This window comes from Haemaphysalis longicornis, unplaced genomic scaffold, assembly GCF_048455015.1.
Source record: "Haemaphysalis longicornis isolate Haplotype H1 unplaced genomic scaffold, Haemaphysalis longicornis Haplotype H1 scaffold_6, whole genome shotgun sequence".
Classification (NCBI taxonomy): domain Eukaryota; kingdom Metazoa; phylum Arthropoda; class Arachnida; order Ixodida; family Ixodidae; genus Haemaphysalis; species Haemaphysalis longicornis.
Window position 1 is genome coordinate 210,945,377 of NW_027526407.1, and position 12,198 is coordinate 210,957,574.

Consider the following 12,198-nt stretch of genomic DNA (forward strand, 5'->3'; position numbering starts at 1 on the left):
AGTCAAAGCTTGCAGTGTAATTTACACTGCTTATAACGAATGCATGTATAAAAATCTCAGGCTCATTGTAAGACACGATAACATGTGACTGTCATATTACGGGCATGGGGAGGTAATTGAATGCAACTTTGTTTTCATTAAATGCAACTTTGTTTTGATGTGATAAAGAAGACTGAGTGTCAAGTTTGTCGAAAGTGCCTCACGTATATATGTAAGCAGCTGAACGGAAGTGTAAGTAGCTGTTTCAACATCTGAGCTGTAAAGCATACTTCATGGAGAAATGTGAGATATCGAGGTTCTTAGCAGTGCGTTATTGTGATAATGTGGAGGAAACATTGAACAAAACTGCGTACGGGCACTGTGAATGTCTTCATACACCTGTGGTAGTGCCGTAGTGGTAAATCCAGACGGAAGGCCTGCAGGGAATCACCTGTCGCACTCTGCATTCTTGTGTTCAGTGGAGCTCCATGTCAAAACCACAACACGTTTTAGCCCAATTTATTTTGGTTGGGGTGGGGGAGGCGCCTGCTAATGTTTCTGGGTTCTTAACCTTTTTCATATTTGTAAATTGGTACCTCAATCTCGTATCTATGAGTATGTCTGCCAGTGAGACTGTCTGCATCATGCCCTTGTTTTGGTACTTGAATTTGCATAGAAGACACTACAACTTTCCATTCATAAACATTTCAGCGCAAAAGGGAATAAAAACAAATGCTATTTATAAGTGGCGGTTCTCTAGCAAAATTATGTGTGAATAATTCACTTCCACATATAATTAAGAGAAAAGCAAGCGTTTTTGCTGTTTTGACTGCAATTTCTCTGTGCTTGCCCCAGAAGATGTAAATTCAAGCAATGGGCATAAAAAGGTAAGCTGTAACTATGACGCCAAAAAATTTTCCCTGTACAGTCATTTTCCCCAGTATCGTAAAATAACACTCCAAATGCCGTGTGTTAGGGCGTATAACAACCTGAAAGAAGTGAAATAGCGTGTTATAACCTATATTGGCGTTCTCAAAATCGCAATTGCCATGGCAGCTGCGAAAAAGCATTTTTCAGGAATGGAGAATTTACCATCCATTTGGAAACGCCTGCGTAGACTCAATCAGAATTGCATTGCGTTGAGACTTGAGCAGAAGTAAGCTTAAAAGCGCTTTTTCCCAAAAATGTGCAGCGCCGTGAAGCAAGATTTTTACGCGCAGACACTTCATGATCGCTTCCTGTAACCTGCAGGCTTTCTTGCCAAGACTGCGTAAAAAAACGCGTTACAGCGCGATATTAACGACAGTCGTAGAAATGACAGCAGTGCTTAGGCAATGCACATATAAGGAGCAATAACCAGGTATGGAAAGTAATAATCTCACGCGTAATAACGAAGCAGAAGCGAAGTTATTTTTCACGCTGATCTGAAAGGAGCAATTCTGTTGTTTTTTTCTTTTTATACAGCGCGCTACGTGCACCTCCGATTGGCGTGGCTTTTGTGCACACATTACGAAACACAAGATTGTTTTATGCCATTGTTATTACCCATCAGCATAATCTAAAAATCTAAAATTGTTCTCCGCGTCGTCGTCGAACGCGCATAATATTGCGTACCTCGCGAAATTAATGCTTCAGCACATCGAGTACTTCACGTACGTGTAACTGCATCGATCTTTGTAACATGGTGAGCCTTATACAAATTAACGACGCAATCGCTGTTTTACGCGCTATTTTAAGTTATTTCTTCATTCGTATGTCATAATTACGAAATCTCGCGCCGTGCACGAACTGGTGGGGTGGGATGTGGACAATCGATCAGTTCTAAAATGATAGACGCAAGATAAACAACCGATAGCAATCACCGCCAGCGGACGCATAGAATAACCGCACCGGACACGAGTCGTTTCCGTGACTTTTCGGACTTAATCTGCCTATAAATTACTGCCGTGACGACAAACAAACTCGTCTTTCAAAACGCGCGCACTGACGTCACGGGTGCGGCGCTTCGGCGGAGTGATACACTACATGAGGTGGTGCCGTTCTTAACATAGAGTTTCATACTAATGAAACATTAGTATGAAACTCTATGGTTCTTAAGACGTGACAGACTGCACTCCGCCATTTTGGCGTCCTTGGATCGGCGTCGTCAGCGGCGGTTCAACCATCAACGCTGTGTAAACATTGTGGCAGTGCTGTGAAATCAGCGGTTTCTGTTGTGTTTTCGGCGCTTCATGCGTTAATTACGCGAGTGGGATGGGGGCACCATGCGGCGCTTCGTACTTGAGTAGCTTGTGCGGCTCTGACAGGCAGCGTTATGAGGACAAAACTGAACTGTGTGGCGTGGACCCCTTCGATCCCGGCGTGCGATACGTTGCGAACGTCGACCTTTGGCCACGCGTGGACAAATGTGACATCATGGACTTTCTCGTTTTGAGGACAAGTTTCGTTAGTCGAAAGTAGCTCAAGGCGTATAAATCCATGGACGGCCACAACTATGTGACCAGCGGCTGGGTGCAGGAGCCACTGCTGAAACAAGTCTCTGCGGACACCGTCATCGTAATCACACAAGTAAGCGCTCGTTCTCAAATTGCCAGGTTTTGTCGCATTTTACGTCCTTATGAAAAACACCAACTTTCTGAATTGCCAGTTTTATTGACTACGCGGCCACGATTAGCTGAATTTTGCTTTTTTTGGCCGCTGTGTTGTATGCAGCCAGTCGCGCAGGGCGTTAATTTTATTTCCTCGCTGTTTTATTTTGTACGCAGGTCAACCACTCACAGAGCTTGTCAGCACCTCCAGTCAAGACATGGATTTTGGGCCAAAAGCAATGGCGAAGTGGTCGCAGCCCACTGCTTATGTATGGCCGGCAACGGCGAGGCGTGTTCCCATGTCGCGGCCCTGCTGTTTTACTTAGAGTACGGCGTGCGCGCGCGAGACGGCGACTCGTGCACCGATGTCGCCAACAGCTGGCTCCCGCCACACGTACGCAAGATCGTAGCGCGGCCAGTGGCAGAAATGGACTTTTCGTCGTCTACGATGAAAAAGAAGATTATTGATGGCGAGTGTCGCCCAAAGAACACGCCGAATGGTCGGCCGAAGCCTGCGGCACCTCCCCCAACAAAAGCAGAATGGAAGGTACTGTTTGACGCTGTAGTTGCTTCAGGGCTTCGTCCAGCAGTTCTGAGCACCCATCCGGACTACAGCGACATGTTTGTGCCGGCAATCAGGGCCTGCAACGGCTCAGACCTTCGCCTCATCTACGACTGCACTGCAATGAACTTGGATTACGAGGGTCTTATGCAGCTGTGTGAGCAGATCTTCGACAGCCTCGTCATCACAGACCAAGCATGTGAGAGCATCGAGAGCAGGACGAGAAGTCAGGCATTGAGTGCCAACTGGTTTGCATACCGCATTGGCCGCGTCACTGCATCCAAGTTGTACGACGTGTGTCACACACGGTTAGAGTCACCATCGGTGAGTCTTCTCAAGAGCATCTGCATGCCCCACGCAGACAAGCCCTCCACTCCCCCAATGAAATATGGGGGGAGACGGAAGCAGAGGCACTTTTGAAGTACAAAAGCCTGAGCGAGAAACAGCACGAAGATGTCACTTTTAAAGAAGCAGGGCTTTTTGTCCGCACTGAGCACGTGTACGTGGGTGCCACACCGGACTTGCTGGTCGAGTGCAGCTGTTGTGGGGCAGGTGTTGTGGAGGTAAAGTGCCCATGGAAAGTAAAAGATGGGCAACTCAGCGACCTGCTAAGTGACAAAAATGGCTGCGTGACCGAAGTGGACGGCGAGCTTGAGTTGAAAAAAACTCACCACTACTATTACCAAGTCCAGTTACAAATGTTTGTATGCAAAAAAAATTACGCTGACTTTGTCCTCTGGAACAAGAATGAGATCAACGTACAGCGCATTCGCATGGATGAAGCCTTCATAACCTCACAAGTTGACGCTGCGAGGAAGTACTTCAAGGGTGTTTTATTGCCACAGTTGGTCGGACACTGGTACACTGACCATAAAGAGAATGACTTGAACAAGACAGCCATTGTGGCAACTGATGTGAACGCCAGCTCGGCTGGCGTCTTACACACGCGTGATGGTCAGAATGCCCAAACAGGCAGTTCTCATGGCAACAATGAGGATCCTGAAACGTTTTGCGTATGCAAGGGGCCAGAAGAAGGAAAAATGATTGCCTGCGACGGTGCCAGTTGTCAAGTGAAGTGGTTCCATTTTGACTGTGTCGGGCTGAAGAGAGCGCCAAAACGCAAACACTGGTTTTGCAAATCGTGCTCCCAGCAGAAAGGTCAAAATTAAATGCAGTTACACAGCTGTGGTGCAGTGCAAAAACATTGCCAATGCGTGTTTACTGAAGAACCGTTACTTGTTTCTTCATCAAAGCGGTAATCTTTACACAAGCCCTTACAGGTGGCGGCACAACAATGAAAAGCAAACTCTAAAAGAACAGAGATACACAAAAAGAAAAAAAAACAGTGACAAAATTTGTATTCAATACCACTACAGCAGCAACATATGGGAAAAGCAACAGGCCAATGCATATCTGTGAAGTCAAATTCCACAGCACACAAACGATACCTAGTCAAGTGGGACCCCCGAGTTACACAGGTTAATTAGTGCAAAGCAAACTTTTGCAATCTTGTCAGTAGACCACACACCGCTGTCACTTCTGTTCACAAACTCTACTGGCAAAGTGAATTTTGGGGTGATCAGGCACAGTACTCAAATATATATAAATGTTCACGCACAACAGAAGAGATAACACAACATAACTGCACAAAACCAAAATTCTTGCACATAACCTAACAAAAGGGTCCACATAGCATAAATGCTCACAAGACCTTTACACAGCATACATTGAGCATTTGCAAGTAAGGTCCCTTGATTGCTGCGATCCTGAATATCACAGTCATCTTCCGAGAGGTTTAAATAAATGGCACGACGGAGTTGCACAAGTTCGTTAGGGCACAGCATACCTTAACAATCCTGTCGATTTGGCATTCATTCGTGCCGAAATTCCTTAGCATTTCGACAGGCAATGTGTGCTTCAGTAAGGTATAATTATTTCGTACCATGCCAATGACTCGCTCCACGTGAATTCGGACATTGGCAAGACTCGTTCCACGTGAATTCGGACATTGGCAATTTCTCTTGTCCGTTCGACCTCTGTGCTGGACAACTGTTTTTTTTTTCTTTCGTAAAAGCGGGAATGGGCAGTGCGGCACAACACATCCCAACACTCTCAGCTATCAGGAAACCCCTGTCTGCTAAGACAACATCGCCTCTGTCCAGAAGCTGCAGTACCCCACTATCCTCTGTGATCAATGAATGTAATCATGCCTTGTGGACAGATGCCTATAAGAAATTTGACGGTGTTGTGGTGCTTGTATTGGGACCACGTCTCTGCCCTTGTAATAGTGAACTTTGTCTCTGAATGAAAATTTCAAAGCAATCCAAGATTACCCGTACTTTTAAGCCAAAATTCTCAAAAAAAGCAACTGGCATAGTTTTCATAATGTCTTCTTTCTCTGACCAAGCCGGTCATAGCTAACATCTAGCCACTTCTCAAGGATTCTGCATGCAGTGGGCTGTGACACATTAAAACGATATGCAAGATCCCGGGTGTGGAGTCCCAACCTCAGCCTCATAAGAAATAACATCATCTTCTCGAACTGTGTGAGGGCATTCCTAGAGCAGTGCGAGGCGTGATCTTTCAAAAGGTTGAACAACGAAAACAACATTAGAAAGGAAGGCAAACCGGTGTAGAATGCCACTTTTTGATCATCATCTTTAAGACTGTCTTCCGTAAACTTGGACGCTAACAATTCCATCTTGACATCTGTAAGCTCGTTCTGCAGATTGGCCGCCACGTCTTGAAGCTGCTGGATGTCGTTGCCTGTCAGATCCGTTTGGCAGCTGATGCCTAGCAAGAAAAGAAATGCACAACAGACAATCAGTTTGAGAAGCTCATTAGGTAGAATTTAAAATGAGCGGCTACTTTCACATGCCAGAAAAGAGCGCATCAGCTGATAATACAGTATGTTATTCAGACTACACTTCGTAAATGTAACTTGATAGAATCAGGTTATGGGCTGCGAGAGGCCTCTGAAGAAAATTTTTACTGTGGCAGAGTTCCAAGGCGGGCACAGCTGGCTCCTCGTCCACGGATGTCCCAGCTGGGATGTCCACACTTGCAACTGCATTTGAAAGAAAGTCATTCTAGTACCTTGTTTCTACAGTGAAATGTAATTGGATGTAAAATATTAGACAATTTTCACCTGCAAAAACTTCTTGCTGGCTCCGAGTGCGTCGCGTTTTCAGGCGATTGTACCTGCCCTCGTTGGCAGGCTTTGCTTCATAGCCCAGGTGAAGTGAAGGAGCCCAGTCTGGGCTACATTCATCAAAGAGTTTGGCAGGTGCACCTGCGTGTCAGAAAAATGGGCGTTTAGATGCAAATGTATGGCTACACTCGTCACAGAGCTTGGCAAGTGAACCTGCGTACGGGAAAAGGGGGCGTTAAAATGCACGTATACACATGCACAGCTGTTCCTTCTCAGTGTTTCACTTGGGTGTGACTTACTCCAACTTCAACAGCAATTTTCGGTCTAGGTTTCGAATGTCCTCGGAAGTTTCGTGGTTTGGACGTGCAGCCTGAACGACAGCTCGCCCGCGAGCCACCACGGAAACGTTTCTTTCCTCTCCTTTTTTTTTTCGCATGCCATTCTACGATTAATGCGTCGCTGTTTCAAAAGCGGCTACCCTGACGACTTTTATCGTTCCACTGCCCATTAGCTGTCGCGAAGGTAAGCTCCCACAAATTAGCTCCTCGATATATATTTTTCTTCTCCGCTACAACCTCGACACAGCTTAAAGGCGCCTCCCTGAAAAGCTTCGCGATTTCGCCATGCCGCGAGCACAGTGGTGTTGCCACTCGGTCATTTTTCTTTGTCGCACATGGTGTTAAATTGATGAAATGACGCTTACGTACCCGATAGAAAATGTCTTGAACAGACTCGGTAGTTGTCGGGGTCCATGGTTCCCGGCCGGTTGATCCGCGCGAGCCACTCGTGACGACGCTTTTCCGACAGGAGCTTCGTCTTCTCGCACTCCGATGTGCGCACTTTCGGGACTTTGAAGAAGCCTGGATCTTTGCTGTTGCTTTCCATTTTCTTCTTTTTGGTTTGCGTACGGCTGCTGCAACCGACTATCGCACAGTAAACCATTGTCGCCCGCAGTAGCAGAATACGCGATCACGATGGGTTCGCCAAAGTGCTCCCGTCAACGTTTTTCCCGTGCTCCGCCGACTGACCGAGGACTTCAAAATGGCGAACTCTCCCACAATGCACCGCGCGCTGCGCGTCAATGAATACCCCGTATAGCGTGGGGGCCTACCCCAGAGTGCTGGCAAGGTAGGTCCCCGAAGAACCCCACATATCCCACAAATGTCAGATAACAGTATGGAATGAACACTCACACGACCTTGCCCAGATGTTGTTTTATTCTTGCCTATTCGCATGCTGTCTTTTTTTTTCTGGCGAACTCGAAGTCGGCGACTTGAAAAGAGGGCGAGGAGGGTGCTTTTCGCGGTCTATATGAAAAGCTAGATTCAGTTCTTGCGTCCCCCAGATAAGGTTCCTGCGTTTAAGAAGGCAAAAAAATGTATTTCCCTGTTTCCTAAACCTTTGGTATCACTGTACGCGCAAAGGTAAAAACACAGAAATACGACAGCGCGTATACACAATTCACTTTCTTGCCAGAATTTAAAGCGGTGGTTACATGGCTCCGACAGAAGGACATTGCAGCGAGCTGCTGCAGCAGCAAAGCACGTGTGAGCCTACTGGGCTGCAGACATCCCTCAGTGTAAGGGTTGCAGGCGCCAGCGACGCTGCAAAGTCGAAAGCGTGGGAAGCGGCGGTTCCCTGAAGGGCGCCTGAAGGGCTTTATGGCAGCCAGCCTGTCAACAGCAGGCGGCCTTTGGATCATGCCGCCTGCGTGGAGATGAATTGTCTTGAGCCTCAGCTGGGCTGTGACGTTGTTTTGAACGGCGTGTTGCAAAGCACAGTACGAGCGTGGGAAAGCACGGGTCGGATGCTCGATTCGCGTTCCGCGGACATGGCGGCGGTTGCTTCGGGGGCCGCCTGCGCGCGCGTTTAGCCAGGGGGCGGTGGGTCGGTCTTTGTTGGCCCGAGCGCACAGTAAGGAAGTGCGAATATGTCTCGTTGGGAATGCGACGCCGCGGGGTCCGCGCGTCCCATATGGTTTCTGCCGAGGATCGCCTGTCAATGGCGGGGAGCCTCGAGGGCGCGCTGCGTGCGGGCTAGCCAGGTCAGGCTAGGGAGGATCTCACCACTTGCGTAGTTTTAGGTCAGGGTCCGTCGCTGACGAGAGTACCGCGTGCACAAAGTCTTAGCTGACCTAGAACCCCATTTTATTTCTTACTCTGTCTACAGTCTCTCGCTTAAATATACAGTTTTCTTAAAAAACCCTTCATCAACCATCGTCATCGTGTCATCAGTGCCACAACCATCAGGCACCAACGCAGACCATCGGAAGACTTCTACACGCCACAACATCGGCGCATCGAAGCAAGGAACAACGAACCCATCATTTATTCTCAGCATTGGTTGTGAATCCTGCCGATTCCGTTACGTTTACGTGACACACGTGTGAGCCTACTGGGCTACAGACATCCCTCAGCATTGGTTGTGAATCCTGCCGATTACGTTACGTTTACGTGATAGAAGCATGGTTCGCTGCGCTTCTGTAGAAGCCGCACGTAAAGATGTGACTTCTCAAAGACGAATTCACTCCCACTTAAGCGTGTTAATTTTCAGAAACAAAGATGGCGAGTGTTACACATCAAGACAATGGCACCAACGACAGGCCAGAAACTGGAAAACACTATTTTTGCGGGCGAGTGAATCACGCTGTGGGGCGTTGTGCTGGCGATATATACAGCTTTATCAGCGCTTTTAGGCAAAGCAGGGTGCCTAAGGTTGTCACCCGCCCCGCTTTAAATATGAAAACATATTTTTACTCTGAACAAATTTCTTGCTAATTATTTTCCACATTAGAGATAACATTTCTAGAATTGTTAGACAGCTCCGTTGGAATTTACTGCCACTGCATTGCTCCTGTAAAGTTCTACACTGCCACATGGGCTTTAAATTAACAGTACACGATTTACATTGTATCGACCAAACAACGTTTCGTCATACAAAATCACCAAACAAAAATAACTGACTTTCCCGATCACACTGTTATGCATGTTGTACACTGCTACATGGGATTTGAATAAACAGTACATGGTTTACATTGTATCGACCAAACAACGTTTCGTCATACAAAATCACCAAACAAAAATAACTGACTTTCCCGATCACACTGTTATGCATGCGGGTGGGCCCGATCTGACCTAGTCATAAAGTGGTTCGAGCGGAGGTCCTTGCGGTCATTGCTGCCACGACTTGTGCGTACTTGTAAAATTTAATTTGCCTAACTGCCCGGTGTTTTTAGCATAAGAAGCAAAACGGAAAACGTGGTGCTGCGGATAGGATCCAGCCATGGCTCTGCTGAGAACGCTCTTTTATGACCTCTTTTTGCCCTGTTTAACGATGGTGATTTCTCTCCTAGTTCGTTCGTTTTGTTCTTTTCGGCAAAATGTGTTTGGTGTACCAAAAGATTCTATATATACTGCTGGTAATCGTACACAGTGCACTTATATAGGCGCTTTTTTCGTATTGTTTGTTTGTCAAATATATAAAAAATAATTTTTACCATAAATATTACGAAACGACGAAAACACACGTAACAAGTGCAATGCGCTGGTCACAGTTAGGCAAACGTTACCATAACGCTAAATTCATATGCTACGCATTGAACTAAATGTGACGAACAGCACTGGATTCCGGTGTACTTAGATTACTGCAAATTTTGTTAAATTTTAATACTTCTCTACTTCGTTAATTCAGTAGTGTACGTGCGTATGTATTTATGTATGTATGTATGTATGTATGTATGTATGTATGTATGTATGTATGTATGTATGTGCGTATGTATGCATGTGCGTATGCTCGCATGTATGTATGTGCGTATGTATGCATGTATGTGCGTATGTATGTATGTATATATGTGCGTGTGTATGTATGCATTTATGTGCGTATGTATGTATGCCTGTGCGTGTGTATGTATGTATGTAGGCATGCATGTGCGTATGTATGTATGTATGTATGAATGAATGTATGTGTGTATGTATGTATGTGCATATGTATGATCAGCATATCAAGGGCGTGGACCGTGGGAGTCAACTGCTCTTAATATACTTCTCTGTCCGAATATCTTATATGCGCATAATTTCTTTATTTCATTCTTGTAGAGCGCTATCGATCTTGAGCACTTTCTAGTCTCATTTCAGGGTAGCCATTCCGTTATCACGGTGCTCAAAACGTGTCCTGCCCTACATAACTTCACTTTCAGGGGTACACCCCCCCAGTAACAGTATTCGAAGACGATCGTTCCCACCTTCGGGGCACTTCTTTTATCATTCTGGTTTCGATGGCCACACGGGCTGACCTAAGATTGTTCTGACGTAATAACTCCCTCTGCGATATTCGTTTACGAAATGAGAAGCCAGCAGTCTATAAGTACCAGGGAAGCATAGGCAATTTTTTAGTAAAAAGATTGAAAAGCGCACTGAAACAAAATCACTCCACCTACTCCCCTATGACTACTCTACTAGGTGCTGGATTTCTTTCCTCCCATATTCGCTATCCTAAAAATCAAACGCACGCAAGTACGCATACACACACAAACACACGAACAAACTTCCATTTTTCCCTACTTTTTCCATGTTCGTACGCATCATCAGCTACACCGCCGTTGCTTTGATTAAATGCAAGCTATTCGCGCCATTCACATGGGTAGGATTCCTGAAGAACTGCAGTATGATCTACGTAAAGCCTTAACAAAGCCACGTCCCCACACTGTCACACTAAGGTGGATTCCTGGTCACGCTGGAATCCCAGGCAATGAGGTTGTGCATAACCTCGCCCGCGAACTTCTGCACCGGGCGCCTGGGATTCCCTGGCCTTATCCACCGACGTGGGACACTACTCTCCACTACAAACAAGAAATAAAGCTTCACTACAAGAACATCAGAGAAAAGTTTCGTACACTTCCTGTTCCAGACAAATCTCTAACGACCACGCAACTACGCATTCTTCGACGCGTACAGTTAAAATACCATCCTTACACCTGCTCGTTCCTTCCTCTACCGTATCCGACACTCACCAGCATGTCCCAATAGTCCAGAACCATACGCTAATTTAGAACACTGCATTTTCGCCTGCCCCATTGCAATTCAATCCCCACATTTTCCCCACCCACCTCCTTCAACGTGGCGGACTTGGCTAGCCTCGGACCAGCTCTCGGACCAGTTGGCGTTGGTGAACCTGGTCCGGGACATTCTCGACGCTTAATGTTGCGTTTGAATAAAGTTTTTTCCTCCTCCTCCTCCGTTGCTTTGTACTTAGCTTTATTATGGCCATCGCTTTTTGGTTAAAAGCCCTTTAACACATTGTAATGTTTCTCGTGCACCGTGTTTGTGGACAATCTCCTATTTTCTCTTCGAGAAAATAACTCTCCTCATTTAAGAATTGCCCTCCCTTTCATATGTGCAACAGCTGTTTACTATGTTTTGCTTCTCTTTTCTTATTGCTATCAGCTTCAGTCACGTCGCAATGAGCGCGCCGCACTCCTCGTACGACCAGCCCCTCTCTGCCTCCTCTCTGACGTTCCCGCAAGCCTCGCTTGAGGTCACACGGCGTCACTACCAGGCATCCTATACCATTCCTCCCCTATTCCACCCAACCCCCGACCCTCAAAGAATCCCGTGCAACCCCTCCCCTTTCGCTGGCGTCGGTCACCTTTCAAGAAGTACAATCCCGTTTCTCTATGACTAATTTGCTCCCTTCAAACAAATTCTTTATCTCAGACCCTGTTTCCCCTGCCTTTATTAGACAAGTAATGAATATGTGAAGATAATGCTGGCAAGAAAAAGCCTTCCCACAATAAAAAAACGAATTTCAAAGCCGGCACGGATCACAGGCTCCTCGGGGGGAATCGTGTGAAATTAGATTGATGGATTGATTGACTCATTAATTTATTGATTACGGGGTTTAACACGCCGACGCTACTCAGG

General features: G+C 46.4%; 1 long non-coding RNA gene across 1 annotated transcript; it reads right to left on the reverse strand.

Annotated features, from left to right (window-relative positions):
* Positions 1 to 5,646: 5,646 nt before the first annotated feature.
* Positions 5,647 to 6,368, reverse strand: LOC144142194 (uncharacterized). Its single transcript, XR_013316882.1, has 3 exons — positions 6,278 to 6,368; positions 6,122 to 6,196; positions 5,647 to 5,922 (listed from the first exon to the last, which is right to left on the reverse strand). It is a non-coding gene; the product is annotated as an uncharacterized LOC144142194 (long non-coding RNA).
* Positions 6,369 to 12,198: the final 5,830 nt, after the last annotated feature.